The 25,309-nt window shown below is 46.3% G+C and overlaps 1 long non-coding RNA gene across 1 annotated transcript in view; it reads left to right on the top strand.

Annotated features, from left to right (window-relative positions):
- The window catches only part of LOC125626535 (uncharacterized), a 33,470-nt gene extending 8,877 nt beyond the window's left edge, over positions 1–24,593 (top strand). Inside the window, exons 2-3 of the long non-coding RNA XR_007353794.2 lie at positions 14,705–14,862; positions 15,325–24,593. This is a non-coding gene — a long non-coding RNA (uncharacterized LOC125626535). The remainder of the gene's footprint in view (positions 1–14,704; positions 14,863–15,324) is intronic.
- The last annotated feature ends 716 nt before the right edge of the window (positions 24,594–25,309 follow it).

Below are 25,309 nucleotides of genomic sequence, written 5' to 3'. Positions count from 1 at the left end.
CTGTCAGAGAAGATGGCAGCCATCACACACTAACAGAGCCAGGAGTAGAATCCAGGCTCCCAGAACATGCTCCCCCCCGGGGCACTGCCCTTGCCTGTAGCTGTTTTACGGCACTGCAGACAGCCCTGGAGATCAATGTCTTCTATCAAACACACCTCTGAACAGTGCTTCATTCCCTAGTGCATAGAAGGGGCTTCCTTTATCTCCAGTCTTTTCACAACACCTAATCCTGTATAAATATTTTGCCCAGTTTCAGCCTCATTAGTAAGAACAGTCATGGTGTAATGACTAGGTATCAATTTCTGCTCAGGGGAAACATTCACAAAAAGATCTTTACTTTCCACTTAATTAGTCCAACATAGTTCATTTTTTTTCTAACGTTGCCCCATGGAAGTCCATGGTGTTGACCTGGCAGGGACCTGCTTGGGAAGAAAGAGGGTTCTGCTGGCTTCCATTTCACCCTGGGGGAGCCGTGGTCCCCATAACAGGCACCTCTGAACAATAACCATCTGCCGGGGTGGGGCAGGAGTAGTGAAATAGCTGTGGGAGCTGGACTGCATTTCACAGCCTTGTTTGACAAGCCCCTTGAAGGAGCCAGAGATAAAAAGGAAACCATAGCAGTGGAGCAATAGGATTGCTAATTACCTGCATCCCCTTCTCACCTCTCTCCCATCTGAATCCAGTCAACAACTTGGTCAGGAGAGTTTACATGGGCATGCCTAGATAAAGCATGCTGCTGACATTTACAAAGCTCAGTGCACCTCTCTGCTTGCTTCGCCTGCAGGCAGCTTTGAGACAGAAGACTACATGGAAGAAGCAAACCAACGCAGTGAACAAGTGACAGGGGAGGTCAGAGCAACCTGGGACATGGAAACTTTGATGCATTTGGTTACCAGTACGCACATAAAATCAGACCTATGTTTTTCGTGTGCTGCTGGATTGGATGCAAGTCCCTCTAGTTGAGCTTCGATGCTGCCAAATTAACTTTGCAGGGATGTAGCCAGACTTTGCTCAGTGTTGGCATAGGAGCCCAGTACAGATACTTCTCCCCTCAGAAGCTGTATTCAGAGTTAGTTATTCATATTGTAGTAGGACTAGATCAGAGCTGAGATGTGCACGGTGCTGTACTGTAAGACAGTCCCTATGGCACAGTGCTGACAGAGCAGACAAAGGGAATATGATCATCTCAGTTCTACAGCTAGGGACCTGAGGCATGGAGAAATTAAGCAGTTTGCACAAGGTCATGCTGGCAGTCAATGGCAGACCCAAGAATTGCATTCCAGGTTTCTGAGGCCTAGCCCAGGGCCTCCTTCCTCTTAAATTACTGGTCTCTGCGTTACTGTAAAGGCAATGCAGAGCCACGGTCTCTCTCAAAATAGCACAGAACCCAAGAGAGAGCATTGCCTAGCAGCTGATACAAGAGCCTGAGAGTCTTTGCTTTGCCACTGACTTAATCTGCGTGACCATAGGCAAGTACTTTCACTTCTCCATGGCTTGGTCTGCCCATCTGTACCATAGATGCAAACAAATACCTGCATTTCTAAAGTGCTTTTGAGATCCCTGGGTGACATATAGGAACTAAGTGTTATTTAACGGGGGGGGGGGGGGGGAAGGGTTTTCTCGGCCATGAAGAGCCTGAATCGTGCTGCTTGCTACCCTCACTCTGTTGCCAACAATTTCTCCTTGAGCCAAGGAAGGACACACACGCACACTTCCAGACAGAGAGGGGATTTGGGAGGAAGCAGGTTATAAAACACTCTGCAAGGAGGAAAGGTTCCATTCAGTGCTTCAGGACTAGAATTAATAGGTGCAACCCATAATCCTCTTTTGGAAGGGTGAGAAGGGAGAGAGAGAGAGAAAAATAATGGCCAAAGCCTCATGTCTTCTTGTCAGAGAGTCTTCCAGGGTTGTGAAGTTCAATGCATAGGAAATCAGGTGGAGAGCTCAGCTGGACTCCGCATGTGTTTGGAGAGTAAGGGGCAAAACTGACCTTCGCATAATCAGCCCTGGGAGGAAAACACAAGTGTTTGTTTCCAGGAACAGGCAGGCACCAGAGCAACAGGGACAGTTATTATAAAGCTAATCTCAGCTACCCCCATCCTGTCACAGCTAAACCCCTGTTTTTGTTTGTTTGTTTGTTTGAAACCTATATAATTTCTGCTGTGGCAATCTTTCCCTCCTGAATTCAGTGCTGGTGGAGGGGGGAAGCCTCATAGAGCGAAGGCCTCTGGCTATTACTGAGCAGGTAACAGAGGCAGGGGTAGGGCAAGTTTTCCTCATCTGCTGACTCCAGCAGAACTGCTCCAACCCTGACCCCAAAGGACCACCTCTGGCTGAGCGGCAGTTCCATTTCTACGGTCCATTCAGCTGCTGGCCTCTGTTGAGCTTGACCGGGGGCAGGTAGTTAGTTCCCATCAATAATAGTTTCAGTGTCAGGGAGGGTGGAGCTGTATACCCCATCAAAATCACTTTGGCTGAGTTACACAGTCTTGCTCCAGGGCAGGAAAGAGACACCCAGCATCGGAACATGTGCGCCCAGGGTCCCCATTGCCCAGTGTGGCCATTTATGCCACTGTGGGCTGGGTGTGAAGTCACTCCTGATGCAGAAGGGCAGTGGTTTGCACCCACCTTTCATGGGCTCACTCTGCAAGGCACGGGGCAATTGCAAAGCTGCTGCATTCCAGGTGGATTCATGAAGTAACTGGACATCACCTCCCTGCCAAAGAAATGAACCACTTGTTCTGCTTAGTGGGACGTCTTATCTAGGATACACCACCAGTTCCGAACTCCAGGTATTGTATAAGCGTAACCAACTGCTCAGCATGTTCGAAGCCCCCCACATCACCTAATCCACAGAGAATACAGGTATGTCTACATTTGAGCAGGGAGGTGAGATTCCTAGTTTGTGTCGACATATTTAGACTAGCTCCAAATGTTTGCTCGTGCCTAAAAATAGCAGCGTCTCCACGGCGGCATGGCCTGTCGAGTATGTACCCAGGGCAAGGGTGCTGGAACAGGGAGCGGGGGGGCGAGGCAGAAGACCATAGCCCCATCACATTTACCGTCTGTAATGGCAAGCACCAGGGGGGACAGTGTGAAAGGAATGCACGGGGTGCAGGGTTTTGGGGGGGGAAGGGGTGAGGCGAGGGCAGAAGGGGTGGTGTGAGGGTGGGGCCTAGGGGGAAAGGGTGGCAAGGCCTTGGGGAAGGGGTGGCACAGTGGTGGGGCCACGGTTTGTGTGCCAGTTGCCCCCCACATTTAGGGACCTTCAGCTGCCCTGAATACGCTCCGGCCTGACCCAAGCCCCCGTCCATGCCACTGCAGATACACTGCTCTTTTTAGGGGCTAACTGGAACATGTTGGGAATCCCACCCGCCAGCTCAAATGCAGACATAGCTCTGATGGGCCCATCAGAGCTACCAGGCTGAGAACCTAGCTTTTCAGCTCAACCTGTAGGGATTCATATGCATCCCGCACCAGTGGTTGCTAGGTTTAATTCCTGGTGTTGGCTAAGATGGTAGCCATCCCATAAGGGGTTCTGAGCAGTTCAAATCCTACTTGTGTGGTAGCTGCCCTCTCAGCCAATGCTGGGGACTGATCCAGAGCATAAAGCAAGAGTCAATACAGCTTGACAGACCCATCTCCTCTGTGGACTGGGCACAGATCAGGTTGTGTAACCCAGACTCAGCAGTGGAGGAACTGAGCAAATCAAAAAGAGTGGCATTTAACTCCCCTACTCTGCACTCTGATGTAAATAATGACACAATGGCGCTGCACAGTTGTAAAACCGGTATGTAAGCCAGAGGAAAACCAGGCACTGTGTCACTAGGCCAGCGGAGATGGAAGGGGGTAGGGGTGACGAGTCAGGAGACAATCCTCCTCCCAACACCCCTCTGTATTAGAACAATCCAACCCCGGAAAGGCAGAGAGTCATGGATAGTGGGATCAAAGCTCTCCCTCATTGCTTTTTCTCCCTCCCTCCCTCTCTCTCAATTCAGATCACTCGTTTTTCTCCTCAAGATTCCTCTCTGGAAGAGGGAGCGTGCATTCACTCACTCACACACACTCACTTTGTCTCCAACATGATGTATTTTTTGTTAACAGCTGCAGTGCACCAAAAAAGATCAAAAGAGGAGCACAGGGGAAGGGGATTTTGTAAAATGCATGAACCACGGAAATTGTAAAAAAGGCGAAAGGAAATAAAAACCCAACCTCTAAACCTACTTGTGACTTTTCCAGTGGTCCTGAACGTATTTGATTCGTAGGAGTACACAGGGATTGCATAGCTTGATCCTTTCTATTTCTTTCCCCTTTGCCATTTATTATTTCTCTCCCCCCCCCCCCGGCGGGGGCTACTGAGCGCTGACCTCTCTTGTATGCAGGAGAGAAGGGGGGCAGGGAGAATGAAACTACCCACCTCACTCAGTCCATCCACCTCCACGGATTTTTTTCTCTCCTCATTTTCTGAACAGAGGAGAATTGCATTTCATTGGGTTTTTTTTAAACTAACCTGTCAACTCACATTACACTCCTGGCCAAATGTCCCCTTCCATCTCATTCCCCCGCCCCCTGCATTTCTCACTCTCTTCACTAGGGGATGGAACACGGCTGGTCTGAGATGTTTAGGGGGGAAGCTGTTGGGCTTCAGAGTGTTTTCACTTTCCTAGCAACTGTCAGAAATAAGTGGAACCAGGCCCTGAATTTTAGCACCTGGTCAGGGAGGAATGAAAGCCAGGTATGAGGTGTCAGAGCCGGACGTGGGTGTTGCTTGTGTTTGCAGGTGATTTTTTTCCCCTCCCTCTTCTCTCACCTTCAGCTGCTCTTTCTCGTTTTCAGTTTATAGCAGGAAACATGATGCAGAGGACAATCAAGTTCAGGAAACAGAATAAAATGCAGGGCCCAAGTCTCCCACCCTGACAGTGGAAATCTGCAGTTAATTCACCTGTGCTCCTGGAGCTGTCAGCCCTGGGGTCACTTAGAACCATTTGCAGCAGTGTTTTTTTGGGACAGACCCTGCTACAATGCAACTCAACATCTGCGGCTGGCCTGCAGCAGCTGACTCCGGCTCAGTGCTGTTTAATTGCAGTTTTAATAGGTCCCCGAAGATCTACACTGCAATTAAACAGCCTCAAAGCCTGAGCCCCGAGTCCAGTCAGCTGACACAGGCCAGCCATAGTTGTTTAACTGTGGTGTAGACATACCTGGAGGTTCCCCAGAACCCGTTCTACCACACAGCCATGTCACAGGGTGGAGTTCCCTCACCCTGGATTCCTGGTTGCAAACAGTCTTCACGCAAGCTAAGCACCAAATGTTTTACTTACAGTGTGCTGTAAAGTCCTTGTTCCCCTACAACATAAGGCTTTTACCTTCTCCCTAGGGAAGATCACATTTCCCTGCGAGTCCATGCTTCTATTGCCCTGCTTTCTAGCCTTCCCTTCTCCTCCCTGTTTCTCTTTTAACTGTTCTTATTGGGTGAGCTGACTCACCTTCTTAATTGATTTATCACCTGGTACTTAACCAATTCTCTCCTCAGTTTGGCTCATGTAGGGATACTTGCCAAGTGCAGAGTGAGGAGCCAGCCTAAGGCTACTCACTCTCCCTCACAAACTGGCTGATGGGATGCTGAAAAGTTAGGTCGACCCAACTTTGTCATGCAGGGGTAGGGAAAAAGTCCATACCCATGAGTGACGGACGTCGCTCAGCTGACTTAACCTAACCCCCAGTTTAGACAGCACAAGGTCGATGGAAGAAAAGCTACCGCCACTCAGGGAGGTGGATGACCTATGCTGATGGGAGAGTGTAGGTGGCATCGACACTGAAGCGATACAAAGGCACAGCTCCAGACAAGCCCACAGTCACTCACCACGCTGGGCCAGAGTCGCACTCGTAGTCTGAAAGGTCAAAGCCCTAGAACCCAGAGCAGCGCCCTGAGTCACAGTGGACAAGGCGAGGGTGGAAGAGAAACCAAATCCTCCTGCTAGGTCTTACAGATGGTACCTCCAGCTCAGAAATCAAGGCACAGTGGCAGCCTGGTGCGGCTGCTCTTTTGGCTACATCTATTCTGCAAACGGCAGTCCCCGGCGCTGTCCAGACCACACTCCCTGCACTATGAATGTTACTGTGTTTGGTGCTTTAATCACTCCCTGCCAACACAGAGTAAATAAGAGCAATAACTGAGCAAAGACAAAAGAGCAACACGGTAATCAGAGGCAAGTCTGGCATAGGGCCCAGCACCCTAATGGTCAGAGAAATCTGCGGGGATTGAGGACACCCAGCGCATTGGGCTCTGAACCTGTGCCCACCAAAACCAATGGCCCCACTGAACTTGGCAAGAGTTTTGCCATGGATTTCAATGGTGTGGTTTTGGTTTGTGTTTGTTTTTCAGAATTCCTCCCCATGTGAATGTTGCCATTGAATTCAGGAGCAGCAGGATCAGGTGCTCCTTCTGCAAACCAGCGCAATGGTAGCCAGAGGGATAGGGAGGGGGCAGAGGAATTAGTATTAAATGTACACATACAGCAGTTCCTATGCCCTGATCCAAAACCCACTGGAGTCAGTGGAAAGTCTCCCAGCTACTTACAGGAATGCACTGAGCTCAGTGAACTACGGATCAGGCCCATTGCTCTGGAGATGCATTGCAGAAGTTAAGGGAGAAGACTGGGTGGCTGGGTATTTCACAGCCAAGCTGCATCCTAACAAGGAGAAAAGGCTCAATCATGATTTCCCCCCCCTTTCCCAAATACACCCGCCACACGTGATAAATGACCCATTGGGAAAGATGAATGACTAACCTACCACGGGCTCCTGTGCTCATTGATTATGAGAGCTGTTAAACTTTGAGATGGGAGCAGCTCAGGACTGGAAGCCAGAGAAGTTTAAAAGAGCAGCTGGTGCCGTGTGGATTTTGTGTTATTTATTTATTTTTTTATTTTAAAAAAGCAACTTATTTAGATGCAGGTATCTTGGTATAATTGCATTTCACTTCCTCAGTCTTTATTGCTAAGGACATTTGCATGAAAATAGGATTTTTTTAATTAAAAAATAAAGATTCCCACCTGTTCCCACAAACAACAAAAGCAATGAAGCCGTGGCAGCAAAGTCTGGTCAACCCCTCCCGGGACCCTGGACAGCACTTGAGTAGCTAGCCCATGCTGCTGCCACAGTTTCACGGCTACCTCAGCTGGGTCTCCAAATGCTGCAGGCTCACCTCGGCTTGCAGAGTAGACATGCCTTCAGGGGGTTACTGGTTTATATAGGCTACTTGTCTGAAATGGTAGGATGCCAGCATAGGCAGGGAGGTAGGATGCCAGTGTAGACAGACCATTCGATTGCTCTGGTTTAACAGGAGGGGAGATATTAGATGAGATTTACTTATTATTTTCTTATTTTAATTTTTAATTTGATTAAAAGCACCTTTTGGCACTCAGGATGCCGATCATTTGGGATATGTATTATTGATGAACTATCATTATTGTTTTGTTGTTAATAATTCATGTTGTTTATTTACAAAGCCACATGCAAAAGATCCTGATGGATTCCCACCCGCAAGGCGGCTTCCCAAGCACATCGCCTCCCTATCGACTGCCTCAGGGGACACCTAAGCAAACAGAGAGACCTTGCAGAGAGTCCTGAAAGCCAAGAAACCCAGAGAGAGGAGTCAGCTCCTGAGTCAAGGGTCTTTTACTGGTCAAGCTCTGCCTCCTGCCCTCTCCTATGGAAACCAGGGGGCTATTAATTCCGGCTCCTCAGCTGGCTGCAAATGTTTGACCATTGGTCTGGGTAGGGCGGCCTTCTGGGATAGATTCACAAAATTTAAGGCCAGAAGGGACCCCTATGGTCATCTAGCCCAGTGGTTCTCAACCTATTTACCTCTTTGGGCCACAGGTGCAGCTCTCTGTTATGTGGGCCACATCCACACAAGATATATAGAACCATAGAATATCAGGGTTAGAAGGGACCTCAGGAGGTCATCTAGTCCAACCTCCATTTACATGTCCTTGCAACAAAAGTGTAATTTTTCCAGCTTCCACTTATAATGGCATGCCTTGTTCCTTCACCATTTCTCTTCTCGTTAAGCAAGGGAGTGCTTCAGAAATGGGGTATTTCAAAAATGACCCTAAAACTAGTTAACTGATCCCCAGGAACTAAATTCCTGCATTCTTTACTCAGACAAAACTGTCACTAACTATATATACTACCTGTATGGCCCTGAGGATGTCACATGGGCTGCAGTTGCGTGCAGATTGGGCCACAAGTGGGCTGCGGGCTGAGAACCACGGATCTAGCCTGACCTCCTGAGTAACCAGGGCTTAAATTCTCACCGAATATTTCCTGGGGCTCAGGGCTTCTGCCCCACAGGTCACGCCAAGGCTCGGGGTTTCAGCCCCGTGGGAGGCGCTGAGGCTCCTGTGGATTTGAAAATATTCACCTGAGCAGAGCTCTGGGCTTAAATTCAGTCGGAACTCCCCTCTGTCTAGCACAGACCAGAGAACCTCACCCAGTAATTTCTGCATCAAACCCACAGCTTCTGGTTGAGCTAGAGCATATCTTTTAAAGACACCCAGTCCTGTCTTAAAGCCTGCAGGTGATGGAGGAGCCACCAGGTCCTTAGGTATGTGGTACATGTGGTCTGTGCCTCTATGGCAGTAGATAGTATATTGGATCAGGTGGATCAGTGGCCTGTTCTTTATAACGTTATTGCCGTAGCACCTATAGGCCCCTTCTGAGATAAGAGCTCCCCTGTGCTAGGTACTGTACACAGACATAGTCCCTATCCTAAAGAACTAGCTATAAATAGACAAGACAGATTATTATCCCCATTCTACACATGGGAAACTGAGGCAGAGAGAGAGATTAAGTGATTTACCCAAGGTCACACAGGCAATCTGTGGCAGAGCCCTAAATTGAACTCAAACCTCCTGAATCCCGCGCAAGTGCCTGAACCACAGGACTATTCTTCCTCCACTTGGGGGGTGGCAAATGCTGTTCTCCATTTACCACGCTGGTTTGCAGGAACTGAACTCCTGTCCAATTCCTTCCAGGCTCTCTCATTTCTCTGCTGCTCCTCCAGCCAAGTGCTGGTGCCAAAACATGCTTTGTGAAAACAGCCAGTCCTTTTCTATTTATTTGGTAATCATATTTGATTTAATTTCATGTTTCCCCTTATTCTTTTTGCTATGCTTTCCACGGAGGAATAATGATGGCAATGGGTTATTATTATTCCTGTCTGTGTAGTTGATTCCTTTCCTCCCCTTGTCATTTCCAACCCTGATGTGTGTATATATATATTTTTGCCTACATACAATGACTTCTGCATTTCTGCTTGCTCACCTGGAAACTGCTACATTTCCTGTTTCTTTCTGATTAGATTGTGTCTTACAGACGCATACTGCTGAGCCATTTTTAAATAAGATGTTCGCTTAGCACAATCACCTAATTATTTGGAGTTTAGTGTCATTGTATTTTTACATACACTTTTACAATTGATTTTTTGGGCAGGAAAGAAATTCAATTGTTCCCCTGGACGCTAGCGTATTTTATACATGTTGGGTTTTGTGCGCATATTACATTTTTAGAAAATCAATTTCTGGCTGTGTAGGTATTTATTAAACTTGAGGCAGAAAGTGAGCCTTGGAGCTGGAGCCAGAAGGACTTAGTGGGGCTTTGCAAGAAGCTGATGCAGAGTAGACATTGATTCCTGTAACATAGCTAAGCAGCAGGCAAGCTGTCCTTCAATACAGATCCAGTCCCATGCAGACCCGGAGCCCCCTTGCTTGTACGTTATTTGCAAAAGAGACAGAGTGACTCATGACGCTGAGAATTAGAGAAGCGTTGCTACTATTTTTTTTGGGGGGGGGGGGCATATGTTGCCTTCAATCCTATTGACCAGAACATAACTCCATGAGTAATCCCATTGGGATCTGCTTCCTGCTCCAGTCCAAAACAGCCCACAAGGGGCTAGAGAAGAATTCATTGCGTACAGGGCACTCCTGCAAACCTGGCAGGAGGCATGGCTACACACATTCTGGGGCGTGCTGTAAGCCATAGGTAGTCCTGAGGAGGCTAGCATAATTTAGTGCAGCCCCTCTCCCCCCGGGACGCCCTGCATTACACTTGGGCCCCCACATCAGCCCAGATTTAGGAGGACTCCAAGGCAGTGTTGTGTCTTTTTCTCTCTGCACAATGATAATAGGAAGAAGCCACCCGGGGCACAGTTGAGTTCCGATAACCACGCTTACTAAATAAACACAAACATGTAAGGCGTAACTACACACGCACACTGCTGCGCCGGTTGGTTTCTAAAACACAGAACACGATAAGTACCACTAGAGGGTTCACAGGCTATTTAAAAGGGAGACAACACTCTTCTCATATAGGTGCCTTAAAGCCCATCCTCTAGGCTGCGCCAGAATCTTAGCCACTGGCTTTAATTGTTTGGATACAGATTGTTTTTCTAAAAGATCTGGTCTAGTTCAACAGGAATTATTCAGGGAAGTTCCATGGTCTGTTTTCACAGGAGGTCAGGCTAGATTATCACCATTATCCTTCTGTCTTTATAATCTAGGAACCGATGAATCAGTGGGATCACTGGTGGTCCAAGATATGGTTCACCAGCACTAGGGCTGAGTGGGAAACATTTCTCCCATCCCATCAGAATCTGACATTTTAGAAAAAAAATTTGTTCCAAATTGAGATGAAAAGTAAAAAAAAAAATATCTTAATTTTCCTGAACTGAATACCCCTCCCCCCAAAAAACCACATTGGTTTGGGTCAAAATGTTTCATTTTTATTTTGACTTAAAAAATTATTTTTAGTGTAAATTTACCAATGAAAAGTTGTTTCAACACAAAAATTAAAACTTTCTGGTCTGGCAATGTCAAAATGGGACTTCTGGAAAAGTCTGGAAACACTGATCAAAAATGTTGAGTCAATGTTGTGTTGAACCGGATACTGGTTTGTGAATGGTTTGGGAAACAACAAATCAACATTTTTTTCCATCAAAAATTCCTGATTGTCAGCAAGGGGATCACAATTGGGCCCTGTATGAGTTTATTCTCCAGTCCCAGATCCAGTGTTAAAATGAAAAAGGAGTACTTGTGGCACCTTAGAGACTAACCAATTTATTTGAGCATAAGCTTTCATGAGCTACAGCTCACTTCATCGGATGCATACTGTGGAAACTGCAGAAGACATTATATACACAGAGACCATGAAACAATACCTCCTCCCACCCCACTCTCCTGCTGGTAATAGCTTATCTAAAGTGATCACTCTCCTTACAATGTGTATGATAATCAAGTTGGGCCATTTCCAGGTCTTCTCACCCTCCCCCCCTCCCCCCCCAAACTCACTCTCCTGCTGGTAATAGCCCATCCAAAGTGACCACTCTCTTTACAATGTGTATGAAAATCAAGGTGGGCCATTTCCAGGTCTTCTCACCCCCCCCCCCACCTCCATAGACACACAAACTCACTCTCCTGCTGGCAATAGCTCATCCAAAGTGACCACTCTCCCTACAATGTGCATGATAATCAAGGTGGGCCATTTCCAGCATAAATCCAAGTTTAACCAGAACGTCTGAGGGGGGAGGGGGGTAGTCTGCGAATACAGACTAACACGGCTGTTCCTCTGAAACCAGTGTTAAAATGAAACCCCACAAGAGGAGGAAATAGACGTTCCACTGAAGGCAGGGATTGCACCTAGGGGCTGCGTTAACAGTTTGCCCGTGTTGGTCTCACTTTTGCCTTGAAAGCACTTCCTCCGAGTGGAGCTCTGAAGCACACTGTGTCTGCAAAGGCAGAGAGAGGAGAAGGGCAGGAGTGTCAAACAAACTAATGAGTCATCTGTAGATGTACACATAGAGATATTAACCAAAAAAGCGGCTTTGAATGCCTTTATAATGCCTCTGCCTCCATCTGTCTCTCCCGGGGGATGGTTCAGTTTTCCATGCTTAAAGGATTTGTAAATTCATTGCAAACAAGTGAAATGAGATCCACGCCTGCGCACACACAAAAAGCAGGGGGTTGATGTGCCATCTGTGCCAGACCTGCACCAATGCTAGCAAAGTACATTCCTACTGCCAATAAAGGGGGAGTAAGTGCACCAATAAAACCCACTGGCATGCTGATAATTAATTATTTCATTACCCGTGCCGGCAGCTGCAGTGGAACAGGGACCACCACCAGGAATGGCTTGGGTCAAACCGCAGGCACTGTGGTTTCCAGAAGTTCACGAAGGACACAATTCAAAACCCACCGATCTCCCCATAGGTGTCATTCCATTGGCTTCACTGAGACCTGAACAAGACTGGCTGTCTTCCCACATCTCTTGGCTTCTATTCCTCACTCTGTGACCTTGAGCAAGTCACTGCCCCACTCTGTCTCTCAGTTTCCCCATCTATGAAATGGGCATAATAATATTATTAATAGTATTACAGTGGAACCCATTGGTCTCAAGCAAGATCAGGCTTCTGTTGTGCTAGGCACTATGCAAACATGCAGTGAGAGAGAGTCCCTGCCCTGAAGAGTTTATAATTTAAAATAGATAAACAGGAGGAAAACTGAAACATTATTATCCCCATATTAAAAGTGGGAAACTGAAGCTCAGAGAAGTTAAGTGACTTGCCCAAGAGTACAGAGGGTGTCTATAGCAAAGGCAGGCGTTAAACCCAGATCACTTGAGTCTCAGTTCTGTGTCTTAACCACCAGAACACCCTTCTGTACAAGCTCTTAACAGTAGCTCATCTGGCCACAAGTGGAAGTAGATGGAGGCAAGGCATCATCCATGTGCTCATGGTGTGGCATATCCAGAGAGCAGAGGTTTCACTCTGCACCAGACTTGGCTCTAAGGGGAAGGAAGGATGAGCATAAAGCTAGAGGGGGCTTTATGTTCTGTATTTCTGAGAGCGACAAGGGCACAGGCTAGCCTGGAGAAGACATTTTTTAAAATCAAGATCGCTTAAAGGTAATCTAAGGGCCTGATACCATTCTCTACTACACTGGTATAAATCACTACTGACAGACTTCAGTGACATTGCACTGGTGTAAATCAGATCACTGGTCAAAATCAGGAATAACTATTGACTTCCATGGCATTACACCAGTGTAACTAAGATCACTAGTGCAAATCAGGAGATACACATTTTTTCTTTGTGAGCAACTGACCATAACCAACGTCTTATTTCATTCAACTCATTTCACTCATCCCACAAGCGCACTCCCTTTGAATTCCCTAGCTCTGTCTTAATGCTTCAGTGGGCCACCAAAGGCTCATTCATGCCTTTTGGACAGCACCAGCTATCCTTTTGCTGATTGGGTCCATAGCCTTGCAGTCAGCAAGTCACCTGCCTGACGAAATGCTATGACTGCCATGGAGATGTTCCAAGCTCATTTCATTGCAGGTCTGTCCTGGACTGTCAAGACACTCAAATGAGTTGAGGGGCAGGGAAACAAAAATTTGGAATCTGCAGAAGTGGGAATAATGTCTGTCCATGTTTTGGGAGCCCAGTAAGATGCGTTGAATGTACATGTTGCTCAGTACTCTGCCTCCCCGCCCCACTGGCTTGCTGTGCAGGTGAAAGCTGTATTGATTTGGCTCAGTTACAATTTCAAAGTAATTCTTGGCAGCAAAGGCAGCTGAGGACGACAGCTGTGTTAAAAGTCAGGAGGCAAATAATGCTATGAACTAGATAAACTAGGGACAGCAGCCAAAAGACTGGAGCTGTCTACGAGCACCACATCAGAAAATTATCAGGATACTATTCACACTTCATCATTTTCCAGTCCTGGTACCAAACACATGTGTGTGTATAATTGGTCTTTACTGAGGACTCCGCTCAGAGTTAGGCAAGGAAGTATACTCAAGAGATCATATTTTCATACAGGGCTCCCGTTTTACACTTATATTGTCAACTCTTCAGGGCAGAGACTGTTTTTGTGTTATAGGATCAGGGACCCTAGCACAATGTGGCCCTGATCTTTGATTGGCACCTCTAGGAATAATAAATAATAAAATACCCTGAACACTGTTCAAATTATATAGTGATTAGTGACACAGTTAGATACATTAATTACTTTGACTTCTCTGTAATATCAATATTGCTTGAAAACTTTTAGGGTTACGAACTCTCCTGATGCTGTTTAAATACATCTCAAACTCTAATCTCTAAATAAAGACACCATGATTCCTGCTAAGTATGTTGGATTATTTATCAAGATAAAGTCAAGGATGCAGGGAAACAACATCTGTTCCAACACTGACTTCTAATAAAGATGGGAGAGATTGCTGAACAAGGTCTGAGCTTAGAAATATACATAAATAAATACAAGTGTCAGGTTGCTACTCAGCATTGTGGTTACAGATTTTTTTATTTTTTTACCTTGGTTGCTTGGTAATGAGAGAGGCTGTGAGATGATGTACCAGCCTTTGCACAGCTAGGTTAATGTCCTAGGCAGGATGCAAGTACAGTGCATGTGGGTGGTTAATTTGACTTTCATATACAGCTAGCATTTGTCTACATGGCCAAAATATTGCGGGAGAGCCAGATGTCTGTCCATTTATCTGTCCAGCCAGCCAGCCACATGTGCTTGCTCTGAGATTTGTTTTCCGGATCTCTGAGTTTCTCATCATTTAGGCTGCACACTAATTCACTATAGTATTTGTTTTCCTATTGATTCACCACTCACCAAGGTTATTTTTTTTCCAGCCTCTCCAATTCAATAGAGAAACCACATGGTTTTCTACTAAGAACCCAGTCCTGCAGAGTATTCAGCCACCCTTGACCCTCCACAGAACCAGTGGAGATGTGCTGTCTTTATAGCAGAAGATGGTACAGGAAGCGGTTTGCCTAAGGTCACAGAGCAGGTAAGTGGTAGACCCAGGAACAGAACGCAGGTGTGCGGAGTCCTACCCCCTCAGGCACACACAGCTCTTCACTGTGGGATGAAGCACAGTTGCATAAAACTTTTGGGATAAGGGTGGGGTGATATTGGGACTGAGACTGCTGCCTGGCATACCCCTCCCACGTGGAGCTACCAGTCTGATTTTGGGGAGGATGTCAGGGCTATACCGGGGTGACCTCTGTCCCCGTGGCCTAAACACCTCACAGAGAACTTTGTTGGCATGATTAAAGTGCCTGGCTCTGGATTAATCTTCGCCCCTCGCTCTCCACGGAGGAAGTTGCAGAGTTAAACCATTCAAAATGATAATTTGGGCAGCGGCAGTAATTCAGCCGGAGCGCACATCGTTTGCTCCATGGGGCTCGGGCAGCTTTGCGAAGCAGATACCAACTCACAGGTGCTCATGCACCTCTATTTATTTCTACAGCAGCATCCGCCAGCCACAGCCTCCCCAAATGCTCCACCCTCAAGCTGCCGTGCAAGTACTGATTTGGAGAGGAGATTTAAAGACTCTGGGCCTGGTTCACCATGGCTTTGCTCCAGCTACGAGCTGTTGTAACGGCAGTGAAATCAATGGTGCTGTGCGGACAGAAAGCAGGAGTAATAGTGGTGAATTGGAAGCACTGACTTCAGCGCGAGTTGCATCTACAAACAACAGGGCTGAATCCAGTACTCAGGGTCTGGGGAAAGAAAGGAGAAAGATTTTCAGAGAGATGGTGCAGCACAGTTGTCACCAGTGGGGAGCACATGCAGCAAAGAGAAACCATGTGGATCTACTGGACTAGCAACCAGGGGAATCAGTTATTGTCCAGGCTAAGTGGCTTTAAACAAGTCACTTCCCTCCTTTTTCTCTCCTGGTTTATTTTTTTCCTAGCACAATGCTACTGTAATACTCAACTGAGGGTGGTGAAGACCAAGGTACACACGTCAGTTTTCAGGTTTGACAGTCCTTTCCCAACTTTTGGTGAACTGGTTCTTTGCAGACAGACCGTGTTTTTCCATTATTTTACCAGATTTGGGTGCACGAATGCTAATGAGAGTGTGCTTTGTATTTGGCAAGCCCTTGCCCCACCTGAAGACATTGCTGGGAGGTTTTCCACTGGGCAAGGCTCTGTGGGCTGTGAATGTCCTCTAAGACCCTCGCGGGGTGACTTGTTACGTATTGAGGGGGAGAGCATCTGCAGGGAGTGTTTTCAAAATAAGCATTTTGAGGCAGGCTCCTATGCTGCCCCTCACACGTAGGAGGAACTCCCTGAAAACCTCCACAAAGCCACCCCACTGTCCTCCTTCAAGTACCTCCTAAAACCTTGCTTTTGCCAGGATGTCTGCAAAAAACTTGACTCCAGTTAGGTAGTCAGGGTGCTGAGACTCCAGCCTATCATGCTGCCGAATATTGTGTCCTTGTGCTTCCCCATCTGTCAGTCTGTGTCTACCTGTCGCCTTGTGTCTTATATTTAGATGGCAAATTCTTTGGGGGCACAGACAGTCTTTTTGCTCTATGTTTGTACAACACCTAACACAATAGGGTTCTGCTCCAGGACTGGGGCTTCTTGGTTATTTATTTGTATTGCACAAGTACTAACCCAATTCTGAATGTGTTAAGGGAAAGTAAGGAATAAAGCTGGGTTGGGAGAAGTTCCTAAGACCCTGTTCATTGGGTTACTTGGCTTCAGGGCTCTAAACACAACATCCCACTTAAAATCTGCATGAGCAGACAGAGTAGCTAGTTTTGAAAGGGTGTTGGACTATAGGGGAAGCGAGCACAAGCCCCCGTGAAGTGCGTGCCCCCCCCTCCGTGCTGTGACTAAGCCCAGATACAGAAAGGTTGCAATGGAGTTAGTCATTTTAGCTCAAGTGACAGATGTCATGGGTCCAGGGCTTGTGGTAGAGGTTGATTTCAGCACAGAGTCCCATGGATACAGCTGCCACCACTGCTAATTTTCAGTTTTACCACCGCTTAAATAAATAAATGAAAAAAAAAAAGCAGGCTGCCTCTTTAAACCTATTTCCTATTAATCTGCTATTAAAATACCAGCCAGAGGGCAAAATGGAGGGCTCCATTCTTCATTCGGATAGCAAGGGACCTAAATTGCTCCACTCTTGCAGCTGAAACAAGGTTTTTGTCTAACTCTAGCAGCTGACCTCTGATCCTTCCTTTGTCCTGTCAAAAGGAACGGAGGTAAAGCTTAGAAGGAATTCCTCCTTCACTTCCCAGCGTACTTAGTATTAGTGGACAAGCGTCCAAGTTGTTCCACATCCTCACTCTCTGCAAACACATACAACACAAGGAGAGGGGAAGGGGAAAAATAAGCTTTGGTGTGGTCTGAATTGTTGATTTTTTTGTTCAGCATCGATTGAGAACCATTAATGAGCAGATTTCAGCAAATGCATTTAAGTATTTGCAAGTGGGGAAGGATGGTGTGGTTAAAACACTGGATTCACCTTGGGCAAGTCATTTAATCTCTCTGGGCCTCAGCTCCTCCTGTGTAAAATGTAGATAATTTTGCTTTCTCAGTGATAGAATATGACAGTGATGGGTGCCATATATAGACTGAATTAGACAATATTTCGATTCTGCTGTCCCTTACAATGATTTTGTGCCAGGGCATCTCCACTGAAGTCCCTGGAGTTACTTCTGAGTCACACCGGTGTAAGCGAGATCAGAATCTGATGTTCAGAGAAAATTAAGTGGTCTGCCCAAAGGCATGCTGTAATTCATTGTCCAAACCAGGATTAGAGATCAAGAATTGCTGGCTTCTAGCCCTGTAATAGGCACGCTATCTCAAGGTATGGTCATTATACCGTCTTCCACCACTAAAAGGCATCCCGCTCTGGGGGGAAATGTAGCAACTGTTTAACATACAACATACACATAACCAGTTACGTAGGAAAGTGAGGAAGAATCTCATATCCAACTGAAACTGGAGGGTAGGACATAATTACCTGAGTGTATAATTTGGCCATGAAATCTTTAATAAACCCAACATCCTGGACATTTATGGTTAAGTCTCATCCCAAAGGACAGCATCTCCAGTGCACCCTAGCCCCACATGATTCTATCCCGATTCAGAAGAAAGAGTGCCACCCACTAAAACTCCCCCACCACTCCCCCACCTGATCAAAGTCTTCCTTGAAGCTCCCTGACGCATCCCACCCTTGCAAAACTTGAGGTCCGGTGGGTCACATCCCAGTGTGGTATGGATGAGGCAGGGGAGCACAGGAGCAAGTTTTCTTCCTGGCACACCCAGAAGCTGGAAAGAATCCTTGAGCATTTTGTCAAGTGGCAAAGAAATGCCACCTCAGCCTGAACAGGGCTGCAAATCAGCCTTCCCCTTGCAGTATATACATATGGAATGAAGTTTATTTATGAGAGGGAAGGAACGTATAAAGAAGAGTTATGATGTCCAAGAGGAACTGATTTATGGAATAGCAAACTTCAGACTATTGTTCAGCTGGGGGCATGACAGGTGGCCATGAATAAACCCAAAAGTTTTCCTGCCTCCGGTAGCCAGTGGCCAAATTCTTTGGCAGGTTAGAAAAATCTCAACCTACCATGAGCTTTAATCGCTGAGAGAGAAAAGACGTGTTAGACAAAAATTGCCATTCACTAGTAAAAAGCACTGGGTTTTCCCTACAGTCTCGTAGCAGATCACGTATTCCATATACAGCTAAGTAGGAGCAGCCCTAGTTATCTGGCCAACAGAGTCCAATGAAGAGGGGAAAGGCAGACGTGGGTTCCTAGCTATAAACATGTTGGTAGCACTGGAACAATGCTGTTGGCAATTTATTTTTCTTTAGAACCATAAAAATTGCTGAATTAGGTACTGACATCAGTGCTCCTGTTGCTGCCTGGACAGCCATTGTCTTAGCATAATGCTTTTCTGGTGGAGAAGGTAGCACCTAATGGTGTCAACCTGCCGTGCTTTGCGGTCTTGGGCTACTAAGATTCCAATTCCAGACCTTATCTGCATTCAGGTGTATGGCATAACATCTTGTATTGTCCACTGCGGCTTGAATATCTGCATTTATCATTGCCTGGAGAAGTGCCAGCCAACCTGTGCTAAGTGTATTCCCAGCAATGATGCACAGAAAATGCCAAATCACAGTGACCAACAAAATCCAACAACTGAACCCACACTCCATCCACATGGACCACAGCAGTTCTTAGAGACGGGCCAGAACCGGAACCAATACGTAGCATTTGTGTGATAGCAAAAGGCTTAATTTGCTGCCCTTTAAGAGTCTTTCCATTGCCTTTGGATCAGAATCAAACTACCCTAGCTCTAGCTGTCTCCCTCTTATTCCCAATTCTCTCCGTTTCTACATCTCTTGTAGGTGGTCTGCATTTTTGAGCCTACTTCTGGCTCTACCTGTTGGTTTTAGCTACCAAGCCCAGAGCTTCCTCCCATGAGCCATGCCATGAAAGTGTGTGGGAATATGGACAATATTTATCGATGGGTCTTTCTGGGATAATCATCATGGTGTCTGGGTATCTAACAAACAATGGATGACACACTTGAGTGGTAGGGCACTAATATCACAGATAGGGAACTAACACAGGTTGATGAAAAGACTGGTTATGCTACCTTTACTCCCATTGACTACCACTTACTCCCAAGAGTAGTCCTAGTGATTTGAACAGGACTACCTTGGAGGGTGCGTGTGTGTGTTAAGAATCAAGCCTTAAACAACTTGCACAAGGTCATACAGGAATTTTGCAACAACGATCGAACCCAGGTTTCCTGAGTCCCAATCAAGTGCCTTCATCACAGACTAGCATTCTTTTCTAAGCAGGGGCAAATATGATGCACGGTAGCAAGTTTTTTTAGTATCATCCCTTAGGTAATAAAGTCCTGAAGGCAGGAACTGGAAGTAAAATCCTGGACCCTTCGAAGTCTATGGCAAAACTCCCACTGACTTCAATGAGCCAGGACTTCATCCTATAACTAATTATTTGTTGGAGCAGCTCTGAGCACATACCACTTAAACTAGAAATATGTGACCACTGAATTTTGGGACCTGGATCCAAATCAAACCATTGTCACAGGGATGTGGGGAGAAGGGGAAGGATAATGGCTTCTTGACACAGCTTTTGGCCATCTCCACTGAATCGCCATGACAATGATAAGCAACATCACACCCTCCACTTCCTGTCCAGTTATGGACTGTGGACTAGATCCTGATCTCTGACAAAGCAGTTTCCATTGCATTCCATTGGACCCAGGGTACAGGCACTTGTCCCTTCTTTGCACTAGGGCTTCCCCTGGTGAAAACGTTATTTCATTTGATGGTACCCAAGGGAATTTGCTTGTAAATTACACTTCCAAGTGTAGTCAGGGGTCTGGTATGTGTGCAGAAAAGTGCTAACACCCCACGAGGGTCCTACGTAACACTGCAGTCATACCAGTTCTGATCCCGTCTCCGCCCACGTTAGTTTAGTTCAAACCCTTTCAGCATTGACGGGGCCCCGAATGGGCTGCAGCAGCATGGGCTCAACTGATCCATCCAGTGTAAGCCCACTGCCCTCCTGCCATGCCCCTGGGTGTCCGTCAGGAACCGCTGCACGGTGGAGCTACTAGGTCTCTGCAAAACTGATGTGAGAGAGGAACTAGGCCCCATAGAGGGGACTCATCTCTGCTCTGCAGTCACTTTATGCCAGCTCCACTGGCTGCAAATCTGCCAGAAGGCTCCTACAGGGAATAAATCCTCTTGTAGTGAGTCCTGGACATATGCAGAGCAGCTGTTGCCAACTCAACATCACTCCCACCAGGAGCCCCACAGTGCAGTGAGGCATGGCTGGGTGAGAAGAGTTATGGCTGGTGTATTCCTGTGACCCAGTTACCAGAACAGCCCATAGGAGCCATCACCATGAGCAAAAGTTAGGGCAGTCCCATAGGCTTCTCAGACCTGTGCCAGGAACTGAACCAGCACATGGCAGAATTGAAGGTAGAATAGCCTCCCCTGGTTTATTTCAGCCCCAGTCTCCAGAGCTGGAAGCCCAGTGCACTAACGCACCCTGCCGATGGGTGGAAAAAAGTGACGGTTGCAATCTGTGCCTCTACACGGGCAAGCCCTTTGGAATTCTAATTCCAAGTGGCTTGAGCTGCTCCTCTGTGTGGCAAAGGCAATTGACTAATTAACGCCTGTACATTCCAGTAATTGCACAGCTTGCCAGCCTCATTCACAAGATCGCTTTGGATGCGATTAATTTTTTGCTTATGAAAGGTGAAGCCAGTAACAAACCTGTTCGCTTCATGTCTCCCTCCCCTCCTCTGTTCCCAATCACTCAATAACCCAGCAGCACAGCAATCTCTCCACTTCACTGACTAGCCAGGACTGCATTTTTTTAAGAGGTGAAAGTACAGTTTAATTTCTAAAATCACCCAGCCGTGGCCTCAGACTATGAATTAGGCTGATAATGAAATATCCATGCTGCATATTTGATGATATGGAGAGCTGCTGATCGGCCAGTCTCATTTATAACAAGTGCACATTGACACCAATTTGATCTAGTCATTCCTGAATATTGGAGCGGCAAAGTTTGCAGAGGGGAAGCTCCTGATTCTCAACAAACAAAGCAGTGCTTAGTCCCGATTAATGTTATGATCCCTCCTGCTGAAAGAGCCCATTCATTACACTGAGCAAACAAGAGAATGGAGCAGAAGGGACTTTGGGCAGACAGCCTGCAAATGAGGTCTTCTGTTTGCTGGGTCTTCCCAGTTTACAATGGCATTAAAAAAGCGGGGATGGGGGGGGGGGCAGAAGCATTTTTCAAAAAGAGCTTTGTTTCTCAATTTATAGCATGGCATCCGGCAGCACACAGCAAAATGAAATAGCTCCTTGTTATCTCTCCCCCAAAAAGAGACAGGCTGTACAGGAGAAATAGATAATTTCTATCCGGTTTTTTATAGGCTTCATAAAGTGCATTGTGCAGACATGTAAAATATATGTGGCCACATATAAATATGTTTAAAGGCAGAATTTTAGAAACAACCTGTTGGTCTTATTTCAAAGAGAGTATTTGGCACAAAATTGCTGTAGCAATGTTGCTTAGCATCTATGCAACCCCTTTTGCTAGATAAGTTCATGGAGAATGGGTCCATCAATGGCTATTAGCCAGGATGGGCAGGGATGGTGACCCTAGCCTCTGTTTGCCGGAAGCTGGGAATAAGCGACAGGAGATGGATCACTTGGTAATTACCTGCTCCGTTCATTCTCTCTGGGGCACCTGGCACTGGCCACTGTCAGAAGACAGGATACTGGGCTGGATGGACCTTTGATCTGACCTAGTGTGGCTATTCTTATCCTCTTATGTAAACTTGGTCTTGCAGTGCCATCCTGGGCTGGCATACAGGCCACGTGAGCTCTGTTCCTGACTCGGCTACAGAACCACTGTGAGAACTTAAGCAACTTGGTTGATGTCCCGTCGATTCTGTGAGAACTTGGATGATGAGGCTCCCCCACCTCTTTAAAGTGGTCTAATATCTTTAGGGGGAAAAGGGTTGTATGTGTCTTCTAGGATTAGTATCATCAACCACCATATATTCAAACAGGGTCAAGGGTCATGCAGCTAGCCTTGAAATTCTGTCACTTCTGCCTGGGTATCAGCCCAATTTGTACAAACAGAGAGGCAGGAGCATTTTGGCAAAGGATAGTGGTGAAAATCCCCACTCATACTAAAGGGCTCATGGGATCACTGATTCCACCCAGAGCAGACAGCAGCCTGAGTCTAATCTTGCCCAAATGGCCTTCATAGAGTATATGGCAGAACTCCTGGGGAGTCTTATCTAGTAGCTAGATCAGCTGATTGCGAGTCTGGGATCCTGGATCCTATTCATGACTTTGTCAGTGATTTTGCTCAGCGTCCTTGGTTAAGTTAATTAGGGTCAAAATTTCCAGACCTTGAACCAACACACCACACTTGACTAGCTACGCATAGGTAAACTGCAGGCCCGAAGCGTGTGGTTGCACATGCAAATGGGCATTTGCGTGTGATATTACTTACTTTGCACCCACACAGGTATATTTTGCCCATGTAATTTAGACCAATTTTTTTAATGGTCCTTTACTTCTGTGCCTCAGTTTCACCATCTGTAGAATGGGATATATTTATCCACTTTTATAAAATACTTTGGATCATAGGTGCACTTCTGGAAGGTACACAGATAGCATGGTGATTGATGTAATAGAAGAACCGGAAATAGAATAGAAGCTACATAATACCAAGTATTGTTCCATCATTATTCACTTGCAAAGAGCTGCTTTGCTGGGATCTGAATCTTTGGAATATCTAAACTTCTTAGACGCAAACTTTGATATGCTCCCTAGGCAAAGATTTTCAAAAGCACAGATAAGAGTTAGGTGCTTAAATCCCATTGACTTTCAATGGGAATTGGTTGCTTAACTGTCCTTTGCCTATTATGAGGACATATATATATAGGACCAGGAATGCACCTTGTGTGTCTTTGAAAGTCAACCCCCACATCCACATTACTAAACCATCTCCAATGCAGAAAGAACACGGTAGACCAGACATTATATGCTATAAGTAGAGACAAGTCTCTATATGAAATGTGTTTTCCACAAAGCGTCCTTGACTCTAAGGGGTTAATCCTCCGAGAACAAGAAAGCAGCTCTCTCCAGGTCTGTTGGTGGGGATACTATAAGCTCCAGCTGTCAATTAGATAGCAAGTGTTTACTTTTAAACCAGTTGATCTTTTACAAGTCTTCCAGGTCAGTGGGATTTTCCTTGTCTCTTTCTCTGCCCTGAAATCAATGATCCATACCCTGAACATGGCAGCCCAGCCTTCAACTTTGCATGCAGCACTAGCCATGTTAGTTCTCCACCTATTCCCCCTCTGCATACTCTGCAAAACGTGAAGGGCAGGGCTCATTCATTTCCACAAACTCAGAGCGCTGCACCAACATGGACGGCTGGGCAAATGAGCCAGGAAAAGCGGTTGTGTCTATTGATCTCTCTCCAGTGCTACTCAGCCTTTAACAGCCAAATCGCTACTTCATCCCCTAGCGGAGTCTCCAAAGACTGCATGCTTGGGGAGAGTGGTTTATTTTTTGGAGTCAATTTAGTGTTGGTGGCAAGAGTCCTGCAGACAGGAAGTCAAGCAGGGTAAATAGGAGTACTAGCTTCCCCGTTAATCATTAAGGCCCATTGTTAAGTGAACCAAACCCCTAGCAAGTTTAAGAATAATTAAGTAGAGGATAGCGTGGGAGTCAGGGATGGTCTAGACCAGTGCTACTCAAAGTGCCGGTCCGTCGGCACATTGGAAAGAAGAAAATTGCCGTACCCCACATCAGATAGCTTGAGAAGCACTGGTCTAGATAACGCTTAGTCCTGCCACGAGTGCAGGGGACTGGACTAGACGACCTCTCGAGGTCCCTTCCAGTCCTAGGATTCTAAAATTTAGTTTAGTAGAGCGGAAAGTTTAGTTGCTTAAGGTCTAGGATAATGTCCTGTTTATCAGAAAAAGTGTTTTTAACTGCAAAATGTACTAATTGCATCAGTATGACCATTCTGGATATTGCAATATGTGCTTGGACACTGGCAGCGTGTATCATGTGTAACTGCCAGGGAAAGTAGGAAAGGAAAGTACAGCTTGCCAGTGACTGCAAAGCTGAGTTATTGGTCAGACCGGCCAGGATGGATTCAGTCTGTCATCGGCTACAAGTGTTGCTTCCATAAGGATTGAGTATTGTATACCTATTCTTAAATAATAAAGGCAATCAAGCTTGACTATTTCTGCCTCACTATTTTATTGTTACCCCCGAAAAAACAAATCACTAATCATCAAAATTTAATCAATATATACATAAAAGGGAGCACCCCACACTGCCTACCTACTACAGTGTGTAAGGCTAGCTCTGGACAGGACAGATGGTTCAATTGGCAGGGTGCTTGCTGGGGTTTTGGGATAGTTGGGTTCTATTCCTTGCTCTGCCAAAGGCTTTCTGGGTCCCCTTGGAGAACTCATTTAGGCTCAGATTTATAAAGGTATTTAGGCATTGCTGTGTTCAGCGTTGCAGCTCTGAACTGATTTAGGAGCCCAAATCTCATTTTCAAAAGGGAAAGCGAGACTTAGGTGCTGCAACGCTGAACACAGCAATGCCCAAATACCGTTAAAAATCTGGGCCTTGGCCTCTCCAGGCCTCAGTTCTCCATCTGTAAAATGGGGATAACAGCACTGCCTTACTGCACAGGGGAATTGTGAGGTTCAATGCACTAAAGATTGTGAGGTGTTCACAAACTACAAGAATGGGGGCCACATCTGTGCCAGGGGTAGAGATGACCTACAGAACTACAGTAGCAAAAATGACCCATTGCTGACTGTGATGGTCAGCAGTGGATGCCGTCAGCTAGTGCCAGCAATGTTTTGTTGGCATAGATGGAACAGAAC

This window comes from Caretta caretta, chromosome 26 (genome assembly GCF_965140235.1).
Source record: "Caretta caretta isolate rCarCar2 chromosome 26, rCarCar1.hap1, whole genome shotgun sequence".
NCBI classification, from domain to species: Eukaryota; Metazoa; Chordata; order Testudines; family Cheloniidae; genus Caretta; species Caretta caretta.
This window is presented reverse-complemented; position numbering and strand designations above follow the sequence as displayed.